We start from the raw sequence: 20,934 nt of genomic DNA on the forward strand, positions 1-20,934 counted from the left end.
TATATGGGGGATAAAATATATACAGACTAAAAGACCCCACAGAAAATACATACTAAGTTTCCCCACAAAAGTGCCGCCTCTAGCTCAAATACCTGTTTGCACTAAAATCTCAGGAACTAAGACAAATTTAGTGGATCTCAATGCCTCGCCTTCTTCATTTCTGCCCTGAACTTCAATTTTTGTTCTTAAATCCTTAGAAGACTTGATAACCCTTTATGGGAGATACACACAAATGTCCCAGAGAATGTAACCGGAATACTTGGGGGGGGGGGGGGGGAGATCAGATCCATTTGTAGCTGGAACATAAGTACAAATTACATTATGTCTGTGCTCCAGTTTTTCTGTGCAAAGTTTTTCTTTGGATGAAGGTACCAAAATCATTTTGTCTTTGCCAAAATCTTTGTGCATCTGTCTGGGGCCTCTAAAGTGGTGTTTTTAAACGTGCGTGGAAATGGAAAATATCCCATGGGTTTTCCCCTCATCTTGAGATACTCAAAGTATGAATTTTCAAGCTCAGAAAAGAGAGCAACTTTCAATCAACCATCAAAATGATTTTAAGGCCAAGGTCGAAGAAATTGTCCTTCTTTTTGAGGATTGAACCCTTCATTCCTTAACATGGGGGGATGGAGAAAAAAAAACCAGTTTGATCTGCTTCCTTTCATTTGGTCAGGCACCCGTTCTCTGGGCTCTTTTAAAGATAAGACCCATTTTATCTCGTGTCCAACCCAGATGGTGGCTCAGAAAATCTTCCAGACAGCTGCCACATGTCATGAGATAAGTCATCAAAAGCCAATGAACTTGGGAAACTTGCCTCCACCCAGAACTCTCCAGTTTCTCATCCTTTCCTGGGTCAGGCCCTGGACATGTGAGCCTGGAGTAAAGTATATAGTTCCAGAATACAAATGTGAGGTCCTGAGTTAGGAGCTGGCATGGAGGTTGGGGGTGGGGGGGGATGTTAACAATCATTAGGGAGGGTCCATTGGAGGCTCCTGAACCCCCCCTTCCAGGCATCTTACACATGGAAGGGAACCAGGGGATCATTCCTTGGTGCAAGCCACCCCCCGAGAGGGAACTAGAGGGCAATGGAAAGAAAATTTCCAGCCCCCCTCTCAAAACAGTCTTTTTTTTTCCATCTGGCTCTGATTCCTTAACCAGAAATGACAGCAGGGCCAGCAGGTCCTTTCCTGGGGAGGGTGGGAAGTCCCATGACTGGGGGTCAGTTCTTCCCTGCTGGTGGGGAGCAGGTCATTTCCTAATTGGGGGGCTGTCAGGCATTTTCCCTTTAGGCTTCAGTGAGTGGTTCTGAAAGGTTCTATCTAACCTTTACTCACTTTCTGTCTTCAAGGGGCAAAGAGCCCAATTGTTTTTGGAGGGGCTCAAGAAGCATAAAGGCCCAGTACCCAGCATCAGTGTCCAAGGGGGCCCATGTGCACAAAATAAGGAAAGGAGGGAAAAACCTGGAAAAGCTGAACTTTTCCTAAGCGAAGGAGAGTAAACCTGTTTTTCTTTCTTTTCTTTTTTTTTTTTTTTTAATGAAAGTAAACCTGGAAAAAGGTGATTTCCCTTCCTAAGCAAGTGGAGGTGCTGGGGATCGAACCCAGGGCCTCGTGCATGCTAAGCACGCGCTCTACCACTGAGCTACACCCCCTATGGGGCACTTCCCTAGAGCATATGGTATTTCTGTTTAGACCTGAAAGTGTTGCACAGTCAAAGCTGAATTTGCAGGATGAAATTACGTCTCTCTTCTGTCCAAAGAGAGATGTCAGAGACACCCTACAAAGACTCCGGGATGCTCCCGATGGTGCTCGTTCCCTCCTCCATCCTCTGGCCCTGTCCATCAGGAGGCCCAGATCTTGCCTGCAAAATCTCTAGATTTTCTCCTTTTTAAGGGAAAGAAAGCGAAAAGGAAAAGGCTTTCTCAGTCTACAGAGCTTTCTTTCTTCCTTTCTTTCTTCCTTTCTTCCTTCCTTTCTCTTCCTTCCTTCCTTCTTTCTTTTCTTTCCTCTTTCTTTCTTTCCTTCTTTCTTTTTTCCTTCCTTCCTTCCTTTTCTATCTTTTTCTTTCTTTCTTTTTTCTTTCTTTCTTCTTTCTTTCTTTTCTTTCTTTTTTCTTTTTTTTTTTTTTTTTTTTTTTTTTTTTTTTTCTTTCTTTCTTCTTCTTTCTTCTTTCTTTCTTTCTTTCTTTCTTTCTTCTCTCTTTCTTTCTTTCTTCCCTCTTTCTTTCTTCCTTCCTTCCTTCCTTTCTTTCTTTCTTTCTTTCTTTCTTTCTTCCTTCCTTTTCATTCTTTCTTTCTTCTTTTTCTTTCTTCCTTTTCTTCCTTCCTTTCTTTCTTTCTTTCTTTTCTTTTCTTTCTTCCTTCCTTTTCTTTCTTCTTTTTCTTCTTTCTTTCTTTCTTTCTTTCTTTCTTTCTCTCTTTCTTTCTTTTTCTTTCTTTCTTTCTTTCTTTCTTTCTTTCTTTCTTTCTTTCTCTTTCATTCTTTCTTTCTTTCTTTTTCTTTCTTTCTTTCTTTTTCTTTCTTTCTCTATATCTTCTTTCTTTCTTCCGTTTTCTCTCTCTTTCTTTCTTTCTTTCTTTCTTTCTTTCTTTCTTTCTTTCTTTCTCCTCCCCTCTTCTCTTTTACTAATCAAATGATTGCCAAAATCTAGCTTCACTTTGAATGCCTTAGACCGAAGAATCACACCACAAGACCTCACAGTCCAGTACTACATCCAAAGACACTTTTTCATGGTTTCAGTGTGTGAATCTAGATTAAATATTATTACAAATAAATATCATATTTATACTATACTATATTTAAACTATATAATTTGAATTATATGAATTTATATAAATATGAATTAAGCACTATTGGTGTGGGCCTGGATAGCTCAGTCGGTAGAGCATCAGACTTTTAATCTGAGGGTCCAGGGTTCAAGCCCCTGTTCAGGCGCATGTAAGCTCTTTCTTGTTTTATCAGCTCACTTAATAGAAATGTGGAGAACATGTTTTGTCCTGCTTGTCACTGGGGTGAAGGGATCATTCCCATAACTGCGGGAAGGGGAATGGTTACTTCAGAGGAGGAGAAAGGACAGAAGGGGGTATGGGAAATTATTAACCCTGCTTTTTTTCCTCCAGCACTCCCAAAGCCTACTGGGAGAGATCTCTGAGAACAGTCAGAATTAAGTTCTGAGCACTGACAGATGTGGTTCAAAAACAACAACAACAACAACAACAAAAAGGGACTTGCCTTAGATGTAGGCTTGGGGGCTAAAGGAAATTTGGGGGCATTCTGAAGGTCACTGGTGAAGGAACACTGGTGTTGGAACACCTGAAACTCAGTCATCAGTGGCTTTGTAATTAATTTATTAAAAAGAGAGTCTCTCATGCTCCTTGCTTTATAGGTGCAAAATTATTATATGGGAAACTTTTTTTTTTTTTGTGTGTGTGTGGTTTTTGGGTCACACCCGGCAGTGCTCAGGGGTTATTCCTGGCTCCAGGCTCAGAAATTGCTCCTGGCAGGCACGGGAGGACCATATATGGGACGCCGGGATTCGAACCGATGACCTCCTGCATGAGAGGCAAACGCCTTACCTCCATGCTATCTCTCCGGCCCCGAAACTTTTTTTTTTTAAATGCCACATTCCACATCATTTTTGTAGTTTTGATTTGTGGAAAGTATAGCTCTCCCTCTGAAGTGTGAGTGTTCCACAGTGAAAAAAGAGTTGTTACCCCTGTCTGGATCTCTGTAGAGACTGATGGATGCAAGAGATGGATTTCTGTGTGTCCTACGTTGTTTGTTTTGAGGTCACACCAGTGGGAGAGCTATGGGGGAGAGATACTGTTCCCAGCTTTATGCTCCAAGATTGCTCTTAATAGTGCTCTGGGATTCATGAGATCAAACCTCTAGCCTTTGAGCTATCTTTCCAGGAAGAGCTGGATTTTTATATGGCTTTTGGAGCAGAATCCATCTTCAGCTGACTTGGAAATAAAACGCAATCATGACGTTAGACACTAACAACAAAGAAAAAAAGAGTGAGAGCAAAGAAACATAACCCAGTACACACAGATAAAAGTAAGTGCAAATGATAGCGGTGAGTTTATGGGAGACTATGTCATAAGAGTGGGGAAAGCTCATCAATTCAGAATATCATACCCAAAGTAAAATACCTCAAGAATGAAGAGAAAATTAAGATATCTTCAGGCCAGAACAATATTACAGTGGGTAGGAGCCTTGCCTAGAATATAACTAACCTAGATTCAATACCCAGCATCCCATGGGATCCCCTAAGTCCCACCAGGAGTGATGTCAAGCACAGAACCAGGATTAGGTCCAGAGCACTGCTGGGTGTGACCCCAAAACAAACTCCAAAAATTTAATATATTCTCAAAAGGTTAAAAAAATTTTTTAAGATAATACAGTCTGCAGAAAAATTCTAAAAGACTAAGGCTCTTCAGACAAAAGGCAGTGATAAATGAAGAAGTCAAAGGCATGAAGAAGGAAGGGGATCATGGCAGCACTAAATTATATATGATTTGATATGTTCATAATTATATATTTGTATTAGATAATACTTGTAGGTATAATGCTCTTATACTTGTAAATATAATGATATCTACCAAAATTTGCTTCCTCTTGAGCTTTATAAAATTAGGTTTGGCCTTTGAAGCAAAAAGTACACTGCTTGAGGCCAGAGCAATGGCACAGCGGTAGGCAGTTGCCTTGCACGCAGCTGGACTGTGGTTCAACAAACACCCCCCTCCCCCCCCCCATATGGTCCTCTAAGCCAAGAGCAATTTCTGAGTGCAGGGCCAGGAGTAACCCTTAAGCGTCACTAGGTGTGGCCCCAAAATCTGTTTCTTTGTTTTATTTTGTTTTGGGCAGCACTCAGGGTTTACTCCAGACTCTGAGCTCAGAGGGATCAATCTTGGAAAGTGCCATACCTGTTGGGCTATTACCCTGGCCCCTACACTAATTTAACTTGCATAGTACTAAATTCTATGCAAAATAAATAGGTACATGACTTGCATTCATCCTACCCTGGTTCATCCCCTGGCACCACTTGCCCCTTCACCCCAGTACCTCTGGGCCAGTATAACCTGGTATGGTCTTGCCCAGAGCAAAGTCAAGTCCTGGAACTCAAGTGCTCAGCAGAGCTGCCAGATATGCTGACACTATCTAGGGGTGGCCCCCAGCTCCCTGAGCACAGAAGGCTTTCCCTCAAAGATAAAACAGATAGGGACCATGCACACTGCTAATCTTAATTTGAGCCCGAGCACTGCATGTGGTTCCCCGAGCATATACCAGGAGTGATCCCTGAAACCAGAGCCAGGAGTAAGCCCTGAGACTGTAGGGTCTGGCTCTAAACCAAAAATTAAAAAAAAAAAAAAGATTTTTTTTTTCTTTAAGAGGAACCCTCCCACCCAACACTCTCCCTTGGGTGTCCTTCTCAATGCCTCTCTGTCTCACATGTCTCATCATGGAAGTGCCTGAGGAAACAGTGTATCCCAGAAAAGATATGGAGGGGCCAGAAAGAAAGTGCAGTGAATATTGCATTTGGCTGACTCCAGTTAAATCCTCTGCAGCACTGCAGAGGGAGGCCAGAGTTTGGCCTCTAGAAAGCCCTAAACATGGGGCCTGGAGCAAGTCCTGAGCATTGCCAAGTGTAGGCCCCAAACTAATAATAATGATACACTTCCACTTCAAATTTGATATTAAAACATATCATTGACTTCCATCCTGAGTGCCTTGGCAGTACCAGATATTATTCTTTTTATGTTTTAACTGTTTTTACCATAGAACCAAGTATTATTGTTTTATACCCATATAGGTACAGTACTGAGACACCATACCCCGACCTGATTTCTATGTCCCTCCACCTGGAACCCAATCTCCGTCCTCCCTATCCCACCCCCGGACTGCACAATAGGTCATAGTTCAACTGCCTGGATCTGGGCTGTTTCTACAGGGCATTATTTCATTCCTTCATGAAACTCTCCTAGGTACCAGGATCACCTGGTGTTTGTTGCCTTTTTTCTTTTCTTCTGACCCATTTCACTTAGTACATGACTTCCTCCAATTCCCCTCCGATTCCACAGTTGTGGCCAACTGCATGATTTCATCTGTTCTGGTGGGTGAGCGATGTTTCACTGTGTATTGAGACAATTCCTTAAATCTCTGAGTGTCAACTTGTTTTTTCGCTTTGGGCTATATCCAGCAGTGCTCTGGGCTTACTCCTGGCTCTGTGCTTAGGGATCACTCCTGGAGGTGCACAGGAAATCATATAGGAGGCCAAGGATGGAACTTAGGCAAGAGCCCTCCCCTCTGTACTCTCATTCTGGTCCCTAGGTATTTCTGGGAGAGAAATAAGTCAGCACATCGTGGGAGCCTGCTAGGTTATTAGGGTGGACAGAACTTTGAATTTTATTCTCTCCAGAAAACACTTCGTTCAACAGAAAATCAATCCACTCAGAGCTCCCAGAGCTGAAATCCCACCCAAAGGGCCATGGTGGAGCGAAGAAGGTCCTTCCTCTCTCCCAGTCCTTGCTGAGTCTGAAAACCATCAGGAGTCTTTTTGGAATAGGAATTTCTCCTTGTTGGCCTACATGCAGTCTCTTTAGCAATCAATTTGCACACAATCTGGATTTTTTTTTTTTTTTCATTTCTTCTATTCACATTTTAGAATGGTGCGCAACAGAGTTGAACCCCCAGAATAGCTTTTGTGGAAATAATGGGCTGATTCATGGAGGCAGGCAGGAACTGTTTCAAGGCTAAAAGTTATTTAGAAGAAATAATAATTGAGTTTTTTATTCCAGTACCATCTTCACCTTTATCCCATTGACTGCTTTAAACTTTCTGTATAAAAATATTGGGGCCAGCATCATAATAATACACCAGCTTAAGGGTTTCCTTTGCACTAAGCCAAGCCAGGCTTCACCCCCATATGGTCTCCTGAAGTGACCTTTGAGCACAGAGCCAGGAGTAATCCTGAACACAGCTGGGTGTGGCCCCCAAATAAAAACAAACAAACAAACAAGCAAAACCGAGAGGTCAGAGTTCTTTCATGGAGAAATTTTGGGTGGTGCTCTGGGCACCACGGCATGAGACTGTTTCTGGAGGAACCCCAAAATAGAGTTTGTCTTCCCCATCAAGCAAAAAAAAGGAAAATATTCTTGGGGATACTGCAGGATTTTCCCAGTCGCTGCCTTGGCCTTTCCTGCAATAGCAGGTCAAACTGCAACCCAGGTGAGGCACTTATTAAGGTGCATTTTTTGTTGGGGTTCAAGAGATGGAACCCCATTCTCCTTCTGCCTACCACCTGCCTCTTTGTTTGTCTTCTGTCTCTGCAGTGACCTACTATGTCAACATTCACAGCAAGAGAAAAGGAGAATTTAAGTAATCCACTGGCTTTTCTTTCTACTGCTCCCTGCTTGTGAAAGGAATGAATGGTTTGAATACGATTACTTAGAAAGAAAAAAAAAGGAACTGGAGGTGCCGGGGATCGAACCCGGGGCCTCATACATGCAAAGCATGCGCTCTACCACTGAGCTACACCCCCACCACATGGTAGCACTTCTCTACCTGTCCCTGAGAAATGTCACTTACACCGCCCAACACTCCCCTGGGTGCAAAATAAATGCAAAGAGGTTTTCATTGTGGGTTTACAACACTATTAGCATCTCCTCTTTGGCAAAGAATGAATCAAGGATCAATTTTTTTATTTTTAATTTCCTACAAATATTTCTTAACCTGCAGCCAGAGCGATGCTCCAGTGGGGAACACCTTAAACTTGCACGTAGATGACCTGGGTTCAAGCCTTGCCATCATCCCACTTGGTTTTCTAAGGCCAATTCCTGAGCACAGAGAGCAGAACCCTGAGCACCTTCGGGTGAGGCCCAAAAAATAAACTCTAGATGCGTCTTGACCCAAAGATTAGGGCTTTTAAATTTAGGTATTTCCCCCTCCCTCCTTCCTTTATGGTATTTGTTACTTGTTTCCAGGGAATTTTAGGCACCCAAGTTTAGTGGAGGAAAAACCTCAGGGTGCTGCACCCAACTTAGTTCCACTGTGAGGCTCTTTTTCTCTGCTCCTCTGGGCACCCAGGTAATTTAGGAAATTACTAGACTTCTAAAAAAAAAATCTCTATAAAAAACAAGCCTCCTCTCCTCAAGATTTGAGGAACCAAAATTAAAAATTAATAATAAAAAATAATTTAAAACATGCCAGGCATAGCCAAGCAGAAGACAGTAGAGAAGTTGAGGGAGTTTGTTTTTGCTTTTCAGTAATTTTGGTCATGGGAAAAGACTGAGAATAGGAGATGAGCTAGATTTGCTCAAGTTAAATGCAAGATGCAGGTGATTTACTAAGTGGAGAGAATTCAGGCAACTATCCCCATCTCCAGAGTTCCTGGACTTATGAGAAAACAGTAGCTAGCAGGATGTGGAGGGTTAGTAAAGATGGGAAAGTGTGCTTGTAAAATGATATTTAGAGAATTAGTTTGCTCCTGGGCATTTTTTGAATTCTGATCTTATTTATGATAAGACTTTTGATTATGTGGAAGTGACAAGAAAATGCATTTTGCTGGCACATAACACTACCTACTTCTCATTCAGTACCAATGTTGGAGCTCTTGCCAATATTAAGATTATATTCAGGGTTAGTTAGAATAAAAAAATAAACTATAGCTAAGTGGCTAGGGGCAAAATGATCTAATTCCAAGTTCCTGTCTTCTGATGTTTCCACCTTGAGATTGCTTTTTATTTTGTACCAATTTCCAGTTGCAACTTGATGCAGTAGTGAAGTTGGATTCTTCCCTCCAAACACAGTCAGGAGTTGTCCGCACAAAACAGACACAGAGGAACCAAAAGATCGTTTGAAAAGAAGAATTTTAATGGTATTTATAATCCGGAGAAATGAAAAAGGAAGAGTGGGATCATTCATTTACCTGTCTCTCTGACCTGACCATTTGCTTTCATTTCAGCTCTAGTCCCTGTGCATAATAAAATAATTTAACTAGACATGTGCCTTTTAATTCTCTTTAAAGGTATTGTTTAAATATTTTTTTAACTCAATTATCTGTAAACACTTTGTGATCTGGATTAACTGCTGCATAATGGGATTAAATGCAAAACTGCCGAAACCCGGGATCGAACCAGGGACCTTTAGATCTTCAGTCTAACGCTCTCCCAACTGAGCTATTTCGGCAACCACGAGCATAACTGATTAGTTAATTTTCCAAAAAGTTACTGGCTCAGGACTGACGAGCTAGTACAGTGGGGCAAGTGTTTGTCCTGTAAGAGGTTGACCTGGGTTTGATCTCCAACACAACTTCCAGAGCAAGAAAGAAATGGACTGCAATCTGGATTTCTAGGGGGGCATGTTCCTGTTCTCTGGGTGTCTGTAGGTTGATTGTAACTTGGATGACTGAAAATAAAGTGAGGGTTCTCTCTATGTCTCTGTCTGTGTCTTCTGTCTCGGTCTGTCTCTTTCTCTTTGTCTGTCTGTCTGCTCCCCACCTTAGATTCCTCTGAAACATGCTTGAAACTACACAGAGAACTGTGCTCTGTTGATAAAACACAGTACTTGGGGAGGAAGTGAGGGAGGAAAGGAGGTGTCCTTGGAGAGTTTGGAAAATATCTATTTTCTATTGGGGGAAAAGAAAGAAGAAAGAAAAGGGAAAAAAGTAAAGGAAGGAAAAAAGGAAGGAAGGAAGGAAGGAAGGAAGGAAGGAAGGAAGGAAGGAAGGAAGGAAGGAAGGAAGGAAGGAAGGAAGGAAGGGAGGGTGGAAGGGAGGGAGGAAGGGAGGGAGGAAGGGAGGGAGGAAGGGAGGGAGGAAGGGAGGGAGGAAGGGAGGGAGAAAGGGAGGGAGGAAGGAAGGGAGGGAGGAAGGAAGGGAGGGAGGGAGGGAGGGAGGGAAGGAGGGAGGGAGGGAGGGAGGGAGGGAAGGAGGGGAGGGGAGGGAGGGAGGGAGAGAGGGGGGAGGGAGGGAGGGAGGGAGGAAAGGAGGGAGGGAGGGAGGAAAGGAAAGAAAGAAAGAAAGAGAGAGAGAGAAAGAAAGAAAGAAAGAAAGAAAGAAAGAAAGAAAGAAAGAAAGAAAGAAAGAAAGAAAGAAAGAAAGAAAGAAAGAAGAAAGAAGAAAGAAAGAAAGAAAGAAAGAAAGAAAGAAGAAAGAAGAAGGAAGGAAGGAAGGAAGGAAGGAAGGAAGGAAGGAAGGAAGGAGGGAGGAAGGAAGGAAGGAAGGAGGAAGGAAGGAAGGAAGGAAGGAAGGAAGGAAAGAAGAAGAAGAAGAAAGAAGAAAGAATAAAGAAGAAAGAAAGAAAGAAAGAAAGAAAGAAAGAAAGAAAGAAAGAAAGAAAGAAAGAAAGAAAGAAAGAAAGAAAGAAAGAAAGAAAGAAAGAAAGAAAGGTTGAGGGAGGGAGAGAGAAATGGGGAGGAAGGAAAGGAGGGAGGGAGAAGAGGAGTGTTCTCTCTAGACTGATCTGGCACCCCAGAGCTTCTGTCCAGCCCACATGTGCTATTTCCCCTGGGGAGCAAAAACAGAGGAAGGGCCGCGTCCCCTTTTCTTCTCTGCAGCTGCAGGTTTGCGGATCAATTTGCGCGTCTCCGGCCCACAGTTGCCACTAGCAAGCTCGTGCCAACCACTGCCAGTAAGAATGGAGCAGAAGGCCCAGACAGACAGACAGACAGACACAGAGATTGGGTGGACAACAGAACCAAAATGACTGCATATGTTCCCTCTTGCAGTCCCCCCAAAACAGAAAGCACCTTGCAGTGCAAGAACCTTAGTTCCACAACATACGGAGGAAGGAACACAAGTGGAGGTACTGGGGATCGAACCCAGGGCCTCGTGCATGCTAAGCACGCGCTCTACCACTGAGCTATACCCCCTGCCACTGTCCTGGGCGCTCAAGAACCTACACCAATTATGAAGGCCATTGTCTGGACTTGGAGATTGGGTTCTGCAAAAATTCTCATTTTCTTTTTATTACATCTTCTGGAACCCAGGCCTGCTCTAGGCAAAAGGGTGCCTGAGCAGCAGAAAGAAAAGCACTGTTCTTGATTTGGGTGGAATTTGCAATGAACCCCCACCTCAAAGTCTGCTCCCCATTAGATTAAATATCCAGGAATTGGCTTCTGTATGTCCAGGCCTACAACATTCTCCAACAATATTTTCCCCTTTTACTTTCTGTATGTAGCTAGGATGTGTTCATGTTTTACGGATTGGACAAAGATTGACAAGCGTATATGAAAACATGCAAAAAATTGAATGCAAATAGAAATAAATCTAGCTCCTTTTCAAAATAATTAACACAATGCCACCAAAGGAAAAAAGATATAGTCAAGAAAGTATTTTATATTCTACTTGGTTCCTAAATCTTAACCTCTGCGGAACCGGTTATTTCTTAACATGCTGTAGATATAGAAGTGTGATGTTTTGTGTGATCGTTATTTTATTTTATTTTTATAGATATAAATTAGTTCATTCATTCATCTTGGAAACCAATGCCCTGTGTTTGGAGTAGGATGACAATTAGTGGCATCAGTGTGAAATTAAGCATGCGTAATTATATGCTTATTTTTCCCCAGGTCTGTCTGCCAACAGGACGGAGAAGAAAAGATGCCAAAATATTTTTATTTTTCAGTTTAATCTTCCACTAACATGAACCAGAACTCACTTGACTAATTCTGGTCCAGGGAAAGTACTATAATGAGCTGAGACTAATTTGCTTGTCAGGTAGATTTAGCTATTTCAAAAATGATGAGAAGGATTCAAAAGAATGCAGAAGTTGATTTAAAGAGCCTCCTCAAATACTTTGAAGGACACACAATGACAGTCAATGGTTATTTTTCTTGCATGTCTTCATGAGTAAATATGGAAAAGACAGTAAGGCTTCTTAGTTCATTAAATTGTGATAAACGTAGAAGTAAAACTAAAGTTAGAAATTTTTTGTTTATTCTTTTAATGACTGAAACCCAACTACGATCATGTTTGTAATCACGGTGTTTAAATAAAGATATTAAAAAATTAAATTAAATTTAAAAATTCTATGTTTAGCCATTATCAGATTGTGATAGGCTGACACAAAATTCACAATTCTACCAAAATACGGGTAAAAAAATTATGAATCTTTTTTTTTTTTTTTTTTTTTTTTTTTCCGTTTTGGGGCCAGGCGGGCATTGCTCAGGGATAACTTTTGGCTCTGCGCTCAGGCAGTATTCAGTGTTTGAACCCTGGGTTCAAATTCTGTAGAGATGCCAGGACGTGAACCCAGGTTGGCTGCATGCAAGGCAAGTGCCCTCCCCTCTCTAGCCCCCAAATATGACTCTTTTAAATTTATATTTTATTTTAGGCACCTTGGTTTACAATATTGTGCTTTAAAATTAAACAGTTTTGGAGCCTGAGGGTGGGTATTTGTCTTGCATGCAGCCCACTCTGGTTCAATCCCCAGAATCCCATATGATCCCCTTCTCCATAGGGTCCCCTTCGTATGGCCAGGAGTGCAGGGTCAGGAAAAAGTCCTGAGCCCCACTGGGTGTGGCCCCTAAACAAAAATAAATTATTTAAATTAAAGTTTAAATAATTCCCTAATAACTTCCTTCACAGGATGGAAGGTGGGTCTGACTTTATCTAAACCCAGAGAGTGAAGGGTCTTTTCATTACACTTAACAAAGAATTTGGGAATCTCCAAAATGATGCTTTTATATAATTTATATACTGGAATTAGTATACAAAAGGGACTTAATGCAAAAATTAAAGTTTAAATCCTAAAGATTTGGTAAAGACAAGTAGCTCATTACTTTAAAGTAATTAGAAGACTCTACCCTAATTACAATACTGCCCTGCAGAATCCAAACTACAACTTTTCCAGTTGACCCTGGAAATGAGCCCAGTTGCAAAACATTACAATAACATTTAAAAGATAATAAAATTGCATACCAAATTCAATGACATAGGTCGAAAAGCTATAAACAGAAAGACAATGAAGAGTAATGAGAAGAATAAAATGATTGAACATTAGAAAAGTATGTCTGCAATTTCTGCTCTAAGTCCAAATAGAAAAATGGGTAAAAAACAAAACAAAACAAAACAAAACAAAACTATAATCCTATATAGTTTTATTGCCTTCTAAGACATAACACTCAAGCCTGTGCACCCCAAAATATAACATGCAAAAGAGTGGCTGTCATGGGGGCTCACTGAAATGCTGTTGCATCAGACCTGCAGCTTGGGATGTGGGCTGACATTCAGCATTTCCAACAAGGCCTCAGTTTCCCCCAGCTCAAAATTGATGGCCAAGGAAGGACTCAGCAATGCAACTGTGGACACTCCTTTCCGACAGGGGGTGCTTGTGTCGCTGCTAAAGTGACCTGCCAATCATTCAGTCGTCTGGGTAAATGCCCTGGAAGGACAAGGGAGGAAGAAAAAAAGAACAAAATTGCAAAATCACCGGTGACTTTAGAGGTCTTCTCTGCGATGCATTTCTGAGCCCACAGCATGGCCTTCGCTTGCACCGATCAAATGGAAATGCTCCTTTTCCCATTTTGCAGTGCTCAGCTCAGGAAGCAGAAGAAAAGCAGGAGAGCTCCCGTGCTGTTATTTTCGGGAGTGGTTCCCCCCTGGGCTTTTTCCTTCCCGCCATCTGAAGGCAAAACATTCATCAAGCTGCAAAATGAAATAAAATATAAAATAAAACAACATATTAAATACATAAATTGCATAAAATATAAAATAAATAAAATAAAATAAGATAAAACATATTAAATAAATAAATTACATAAAATATAAAATAAATAACATAAAATAAGATAAAAACAACATATTAAATAAATAAATCACATAAAATATAAAATGAATGAAATAAAATGAGATAAAACAACATATTAAATAAATAAATAAAATATTAAATCAAACACATGAAATAGAAAATAAAGAAAATAAAAAAGCAAAGTAAAATACAATGAAATAGCAAATAAAATCAAATGCATAATACATAAAATAATACCATTCAATACATAACATTTAAATTGAAATAATGAAATGGAATTTTAAAAAAAGGAACCAAAGGGGGCAAGACAAAGGCTTGTCCTTTTGGAGAAAGCCTTAGGTCCAGAGCTTCTTTGCAGGGTCAGCAGCCGGAGGAGTGAAAAGCCAGAAATCCGATGGTTCCGAGATAGTTTCGTTTCCTTCTGAAAGAGAGAGAAAAAATAAGAGTTTAAAGGAGGAAAAAATAAGAGTTTAAAGGAGGAAAAAACTGTCAAATGCAAAACTGGAGGTGCCGGGGATTGAACCCGGGGCCTCGTGCATGCTAAGCACGCGCTCTACCACTGAGCTACACCCCCTCCGCAGGACGGAACCCTCGGGAATAGGCTCAAGACAGAATTCTGCCTTTTTTTATTTTCATTTTTTTTTTTTTTTTTAATTTCTTTTTCTGGCCTTTTTACAAGATTTGGTGTCTGGTTGCAATCCCCGTGGCAATCCAGTGACACCTACTGGCCCGACATCTCTTTTCTCTCCTCCTCAGTCCCTCTTGGCTAAAAGAAGAGCCAAATGCAAAAATTGTTATTTTATTTTATTTTATTGTTTTTCTCCCATAGCCCTCCCAAATTGCATTTTTGATGCAAAATCCCCAAAAGGTTGCCAGTTGGTAGTGGCAGGAGACCTTTTTCCAGCTTCATCTGGCCCCTCCTGGACACACTGCAAAGATAAATAAAAATGAAAAGCCAACATGCCCATACGACGGATGATAATCATGGGCATTTATTTCCCAGTGTTGAATGCATATATTTTTAAAAGTCAAAAGAAATCAAAATGTTCCATCTAACTTGATGCTCAGGGAACAAGCTAAAGCCAGAGTGAGCTGAAGGAAGAAAATAATAACTACTTTAGAGATAGATGAAGGCATAAGAAAAGAAAATTAAAAATAATCCAGGAAAATCAATGGATGGTTTAAAAAAAAATGAACACAATTGACAAGCTTAACTAGATTCATTAAAAAAAAAGATTTATATAATAAAAACCAAAAATATAAAGAGGGATTTTACAACTGATGTTAAGAAATAAACATAAAATGGAACTGGTGTGGCCAAAAAATCTAAAAAAAATTATATAACCCTCCTCAAAGAAATCGCACCAGAAACTTTTCCTACCCTATTTCCTACCCTAGTCTATAGCATAACTTTATTCTGTCACCAAATCAAGACGCAGCTACACCTCACAAAAAACTACACACCAAAATTCCTGACAAATATTGACCCAAATATCCTAAAGAAAATTCTAGCAGGCCTAATTCAAAGCCACATATTAAAAATATTACACCGCATGAGCAGTAAATACAACTTTAGCCTGGAATGCTACAATAATAACTCAGCTAATGAAAGACAGTAAAATAATCAGGGGCAAAATTCATGTGATTATTTTAGTAGTTGCAATGAAAGCATTTGAGAAACTTCAAGACGCTATCCTAATAAAACACTCAGCAAAGGAACAACAAAAATGGTTTTGAGTAGAGGTGGAATTAATTGGTGGAGGAAGAGCAAATCAAAGATTTTTTGGGGCTGGATTTTTTTTTTTTAAACAAAAGAATGGAAGGGGGGAAATGTTCACAGACAAAGTAAGAATTTTGCTACTTCTTGAGTTTTCTGGTGAAATAATTTATTTAGCACCTACTTGCTCCTTTTTTAAAGACCTTACCCAGAGTATGGTTTCAGGAGTCTTCAAACTTTTTGACCAGGGGACCAGTTCACTGTCCCCCAGATGGTTGTGGGGGATAGACTGTAGCCTAAAAAAGAAAACTATGAACAAATTACTGTCCACACTGCATACATCTTATTTTGAATTAAAAACCAACAAAACTAAACAGCAGTGGCAAAAAACACCCAGTGGACAGGATAAATGACCTCGGCAGGCCATATGATGCCCCATGGGCCACAGTTTCAGGGTGCCTGTGTGAAGTTACTTTACCACACTGGGTGACTTCCTCTGTTCCAGAGACCCCAGGGCCATGTACCATGAACCCCAAGTTGTTCTGAAGCTGCTGGTGTCTGTATTAATCTCAGGGCTTGTCCCTATGAGCATCTGCAGGTTTTCTTTCAAGTCTAGGCTGGCCTACTTTATTGATTAACTAATTTTTCCTTAAGGAAAGCTTGCAGTGGTTAGAATTTTCCAAAGGAGTGAATACAGAGAAAGACAAGGCAAGGAAAACTTTCCTTTGGTTCTCCCTTTGTTTTTCTTGTAAATTCGAGTCATGCACCATAAAATAGACAAAGTGGAAATTCTCAATCCTATTTTGGATTCTGGCTCAAGAGAATTGTTGATTGGCTTTGCCTAGTCCTAAATTATCTTGCCATAACAGAAGATATTCTGAAGTTAGGCCCAAGGCATTTAAAAGTAGGTGAAGAAGACTCCGTGAGAGGAAGAACCAACTGGTATGAAAGTGCAAAATTGAGCCCCATATTGGGTAAAGAACCCTGTGCCCGCCAAACATCCTTCTCCACAGCTCTGATCCACTGTGCTTTGTAACTTTAATAAATTCTGGATATGATCTGACTTCTTCAAATGCCTTGATAGCAGCTCTCCCTTTTGCCAGGCAAAAATCCAAAACAGGCCACCTAGTCAAAGGTGTGAATTCAATAGTTTATACTGAGATTCCAGGCTTGATTGTGATTTTTGAAATGCTATTTCATAGAAAAAAAAAATGGTCTTAAGAGCATCTGTCAAAAATAGATTCTAGAATGATTTCCTCTGTGAAAGCAATCTCCCCATAAAATTTTAAGAATCCAGCAGACAACAAACAAGCATTAATTTTTTAAATATTAATATTTTAATGTCTATTTAATTTTTTATTAAATAATAATAAGTTTAAAAATCCAGCATACCAGAAACCCCAAAACCCCAATAACATCCTTATGGAGAACTGGACAGCACACAACTCAGTACTGCCACTAGGTGGCTTCTAGGCCACTGTCAGGGCTTTGTGATGCTAGTGGCTCAGGGAAGCACAAAAGTGGGTTGACCAAATTCTCCAAGTCACTGCTGGGAAAATGTTCATTTTGTGGGTGTTGTTTTCAGCTTACTGCCATCAGACCCTTTTCTCCCCCAAAATCTTAAAGCTAACGGTCGGGTTTCTGGCCTCCATAAAAACTGGAGGTGCCGGGGATTGAACCCGGGGCCTCGTGCATGCTAAGCACGCGCTCTACCACTGAGCTACACCCCCTAACGCTTGGCGGGGCCCAAAAATATTTCTATGATCCGTGACTATTAATTTTGGGGCACATTCATGAAGTGAATGGATTTTGTTCCTTTTGACTCGATTTCTGGGTTTTTATTTTCCTCTATCGCACACCTCACACCGGGTCTAAGTGTCCCAGGTGACCCCTTAGGTCATCCAGGGGCAGGGTGCAGGGAAAGGAAACAGAGAGAGGGGAAGGGGAACCCCAAAAGGCGGGTTTGGGGATGCTGGTTTGGTTCAAACCCGCTGAAGAGGCTTTGCAGTAAATCAACCTAAATTTTGTTTTCCCAGTTTCTCCAGATTCTCTCGGACCCGGGTGAGTCTCAGGGGTGCCTAGACTCCCTCACCTTGCTCCAGGCCCATCTTGGCTGCTAAGACAAGTACCATGAAATTGGGGGGTCCTGGCCGCTGAGCAAAGGTGACTGTCCCCTCATCTTGGATGTGCAAATGTTTTGAGCAAATCAGAGAGACCTGGTTGTTCCAATTTCTTTCTGAGTCCCTTCGCCCCTTTACCATGTTTCATATTGCCATGTTTCATATGGTAAATTGACCATAATTCCGTGGATCAGCAAATATTTGTTTGCAGACTTTGCTTTTCCATCTCTCTGGTCTTGCTTGGAAGCCCTAGACCTCTATGTTCTCAGTAGCTCAGCTATAAGAAAACAAACAACAAAACAAATTCTAATTTCCTGGCCATTCCTGCTTTTGAGGTTCCTGTATTTGTGAAATTAAAAGTTTCCCACCCCATGTTAATCTGTTAATCTCTGTGTGTGTGTGTGTGTGTGTGTGTGTGTGTGTCCGTCCTTCCATTTGCCTGTCTACCATGGGTTAAATCCAGGACCCAAACATGCCAAGACACATGCTCTACCCCTGTCTACATTCCTGGAATCTATTCGATGACATCTTCATTATTAGATCAGCCAGAGAATTTAGAACAATACAAAGACATTCTTCCTGTCTTATGGGGAAGTGGGAGACAAGGTGTGGGTACCCAGCCATCCTTCCATGAGGACTGAATGAAGGACATAAGTCCTCTAAAAACACTGATGGGGACCTAAAGATGACCAATCACCTGGCGAGCTTAGCCAAATGCATCTTTCCAGGTTACTTTCTCACCCACCCTCAACTTCAAACACTGAATGTCTCGATCATCAAAGACCTGGGATTCTTGGGATTGAAATTTTGAATCTGCTCTCAAGTGAACAGTTTGGGGACCACTGGATGGGAAAATCTATTATTGGAAACTGAAATGAACTGAGGGAAGTGAACTGGGAGAGGAAAAAGACAGTGAGGGACAGGACCCAGACCAGAGGCAAAAGAGGTAAAGAATTGTGGGTTCAGCACTAAGGGCTCAGGGCTCAGAGGCCCTGTCAGAGGATGGGCCCCAGATTTTCCCTCTCCTGTGCCTTCCAGCCTGAGGCCTGCTTTTGGGTGGTCCTTAGCACAGGGTGCAGAGGCACACTCTGGATGCATCACAGTTTCACTTGGAGGGCCTGTGGAAATGTAAATTGGGGCCTCAAATTCAGAATTCAGCAGACTGAGTGTAGGCCCCAAGAATTAGTAGATTGGTAGTACTGTCTTTCACCCGAAAGGTCACACTGTCTTTTCATAGTGTGTCCAAGTAGATACTCCCTGATATGTAGCACCTTGGTTTGGGGACTCGCTTGATGGAGATCCCGGGGGCGAACATGTTACCTTTATGGAAAAAAATTTAATGTACCTTGAGTTAGATAGATCTGCAGAAATGAAAACACTTAGCTGAGAAAGCTGTCTAAAGGTATACAATTATTGCTGTCCTTTAACTATTTTGTGGATTGGGGTGTCAATCCCCACTATTCCTTGTTAATCCAAGGGGGATTATTTTAGGACCTGAACATCTGAATCACCTGAATAATTCTGAACATCCCATCACCCCAAGCTCTCTAGTACCCTAGAGTTCATCCAGCATAACTGTGGCTTCTGTTCATGCGTATCCAACCATTTGGTACCTGAGAATGGGTGAATCAGTGAACTCAGAATTTCCACAGGGGGAAAAATTCGCATATTAGTTATCTGCATCGTTCAAGCCATGATATTCTGGGACTAACTGTACAGCCCAGAATAGTAGCATTCATTGATAACAACTATCATTTATTATATCACAAATGTACTCATCAGTACATTATGTACTTTCTGTGGTGTGGGAACTAACCCAAGTTGACTGAACATTGGTTTGAACCTTTGCACTCTCTCAACCACTGGTAATTCTCCTTGTTTTGGCTGTTTGGGCCACCCCTGGGAGTGCTCAGGACTTACTCCTTGCTCTGTGCTCACTCTGGCAATACTCAGAACCTGGGTGCATGCAAGGCAAACACTCTAGCCCCCTACCCCAAAAATTAAGTGTAGCCCCTATACTATAGCTCTGGCCCTGGTTATTTGTTTGTTTTAGTTATTTAATTCTAGTTTTATTTTGGAACCTGGATACTCTTTCAATCCATTTATGGATCCTGATCCATTTACCATCCTGGTCACCAAGACCAATCATGTTTGTGCCAATAGAAACGGCTTCCGAGGCTAGTTCAGTTTGGGGTCAAAGTTCTTCCTTGGTGGCCTTGAACTTCATTTAAGCTTCTTCCTGGGATCACTGTTTGGGAGGAGGTGGCAGATGTGTTTGTGGTACTAAAGGGACTCTGAAGAACTTCTATTTCTTTTCATTTTTTATTTTTAGCAGCATTTGCCAAAAATTCTCTGGGTCCTTATTCTGCAGCTCAACTTCCTTTTTACCTCAAACTGAAAACTCACCTTGGTCATTTTGCTTCTGTGTTTATTTGAGTTCATCTGCCCCATTCACTAGGAAATATTCTCTCTCACACACACACACACACACACACACACACACACACACACACACACACACACACACGCCACATGCTCTGTGTGTGTATGTACCTGATTTGCTGTTTCCCTTTGCTTTCCTGGTTTTGCATTTGAACAAAATCTGGTGGTACCTGTAAGGCTTCTCTCTCTGGCTGCCCCATCCACTAGACACACACACACACACACACACACACACCCATCCACTAGGAAATACACACACACACACACACACACACACATCCACTAGGAAATACACACACACACACACACCCATCCACTAGGAAATACACACACACACACATACACACACACACACACACACACACACACACACACACACACACACACACACACACGACATTAGCTAAGAATGTGGCATTTTCTACTCTTTTACAAAAGTGTTAAAAAACAACCCGACCACGAAGGGACTCGAACCCTCAATCTTCTGATCCGGAATCAGACGCCTTATCCATTAGGCCACGCGGCCAGCTGGCAAAAGTCTCTTTTCTGTGTCAGTTACAAAGAAAGGGAGGCGTTGTAGATGGAAGATGCTTATTCAAAATGCTCCGATTTGATTTGATTTGATTTGATTGAAAATGCTCCAATTCTTAAAAACTTCCTCGGATGCAGAGAGGCCGGGAGGCGACCTCCGAGCAGACCCCCAAGTTTTTTGGGGAAAAACTCCAAGGACTTGGGGAGGCAGAGAAGGGAGACAAGACCCAGCCCAACCCGATACAAGCAGAACTGGGACCTGGAAAACCCCACGATGGTCCCACAGTCATCGGGATTGGGGGTTCGGGAGGTTTTTGCTTGTAAAGACTCTCCTGCCCCAGAACTGCAGGTGGAATAAGAAATGTTGGAAACTTCTCTAC

The 20,934-nt window shown here is 41.5% G+C and overlaps 8 non-coding genes across 8 annotated transcripts; 1 reads left to right on the forward strand and 7 right to left on the reverse strand.

Annotated features, from left to right (window-relative positions):
• Nucleotides 1-1,576: 1,576 nt before the first annotated feature.
• Nucleotides 1,577-1,648, reverse strand: TRNAA-AGC (transfer RNA alanine (anticodon AGC)). The gene has a single exon. It is a non-coding gene; the product is annotated as a tRNA-Ala (tRNA).
• A 1,209-nt stretch (nt 1,649-2,857) lies between these two features.
• On the forward strand, nt 2,858-2,930 carry TRNAK-UUU (transfer RNA lysine (anticodon UUU)). The gene has a single exon. It is a non-coding gene; the product is annotated as a tRNA-Lys (tRNA).
• Nucleotides 2,931-7,464: 4,534 nt separating this feature from the next.
• TRNAA-UGC (transfer RNA alanine (anticodon UGC)) lies at nt 7,465-7,536 on the reverse strand. The gene has a single exon. It is a non-coding gene; the product is annotated as a tRNA-Ala (tRNA).
• A 1,573-nt stretch (nt 7,537-9,109) lies between these two features.
• TRNAF-GAA (transfer RNA phenylalanine (anticodon GAA)) lies at nt 9,110-9,182 on the reverse strand. The gene has a single exon. It is a non-coding gene; the product is annotated as a tRNA-Phe (tRNA).
• A 1,611-nt stretch (nt 9,183-10,793) lies between these two features.
• Nucleotides 10,794-10,865, reverse strand: TRNAA-AGC (transfer RNA alanine (anticodon AGC)). Its single transcript has one exon. It is a non-coding gene; the product is annotated as a tRNA-Ala (tRNA).
• Nucleotides 10,866-14,246: 3,381 nt separating this feature from the next.
• TRNAA-AGC (transfer RNA alanine (anticodon AGC)) lies at nt 14,247-14,318 on the reverse strand. The gene has a single exon. It is a non-coding gene; the product is annotated as a tRNA-Ala (tRNA).
• Nucleotides 14,319-17,119: 2,801 nt separating this feature from the next.
• On the reverse strand, nt 17,120-17,191 carry TRNAA-AGC (transfer RNA alanine (anticodon AGC)). Its single transcript has one exon. It is a non-coding gene; the product is annotated as a tRNA-Ala (tRNA).
• Nucleotides 17,192-20,476: 3,285 nt separating this feature from the next.
• Nucleotides 20,477-20,549, reverse strand: TRNAR-CCG (transfer RNA arginine (anticodon CCG)). Its single transcript has one exon. It is a non-coding gene; the product is annotated as a tRNA-Arg (tRNA).
• Between the last annotated feature and the right edge of the window lie 385 nt (nt 20,550-20,934).

Source organism: Suncus etruscus, chromosome 18 (assembly GCF_024139225.1).
Source record: "Suncus etruscus isolate mSunEtr1 chromosome 18, mSunEtr1.pri.cur, whole genome shotgun sequence".
Taxonomy (NCBI): domain Eukaryota; kingdom Metazoa; phylum Chordata; class Mammalia; order Eulipotyphla; family Soricidae; genus Suncus; species Suncus etruscus.